This window comes from Elaeis guineensis, chromosome 6 (genome assembly GCF_000442705.2).
Source record: "Elaeis guineensis isolate ETL-2024a chromosome 6, EG11, whole genome shotgun sequence".
Taxonomy (NCBI): domain Eukaryota; kingdom Viridiplantae; phylum Streptophyta; class Magnoliopsida; order Arecales; family Arecaceae; genus Elaeis; species Elaeis guineensis.
This window is the reverse complement of record NC_025998.2, coordinates 2,276,960-2,277,781: the sequence shown is the minus strand read 5'-3', so window position 1 is coordinate 2,277,781 and position 822 is coordinate 2,276,960.

Below are 822 nucleotides of genomic sequence, written 5' to 3'. Positions count from 1 at the left end.
ATTTTGTTCCAAAGCTTCATCAAACCCCGCATCGAATATTCACATTTTCAATGCGGTGCGTCGCGGAAGCTACGGCCTTGATGGCCATGCACTCTCCCAGAAAAATTTTTGTCTCACGTACCAAATAATTATATCACATCAGTGCTGAATAAATTACTGCCATTAGAATGAAATCGCTTTCAACTAAATTACTCGGATTCCTTCTAAACAATCCTCAAGTACTGAAAAATAGATGTTTTTCCAGGCAGGTTCCTTGGTCAGATGGTTCCCCTACTCTTGAATTCGTTACCTTCTCAGAGCCATTTTCAAATCCCCAAATAGAAGTGACCGTTTGACATCAAATCTATGGCGGGCTGTAAAGAAATGGACAAGCTATCACAATCCCACATATTGCCAATGTCAGAGGGATGCACTAGGTGTGTATTTTTATAGCTTATAAGGCTCAAACGCAAAATCTCCTCTCAAATGGAGGACATGTTCAACTAGTTAGCTATTGTAGGGTCATCTTTATGCATTGGGAGCGCCATGATATTTGCCAATAGATATTTGACACACCAGCTCAAAAACTATATTCAATCTCAAAAGAGAAAATGAACTGTGCAGGATATGGCATCTAACAATAATGAATATGGTTTTGCATTTGGTTAAGCTATTAAGCTGGTGCAAACTAATACTTGATGGAACCTATATAACATATTATTTATGGATACCACCGAATTTTATTTCAGGTAGCAGGTGAAGATTAGACCCTCTCAATTCAAAAGGGTGGAGTCAAAAAAGAAGAAGATATTGTTTCTGAACCCACCTTCACCCGGCCACCAA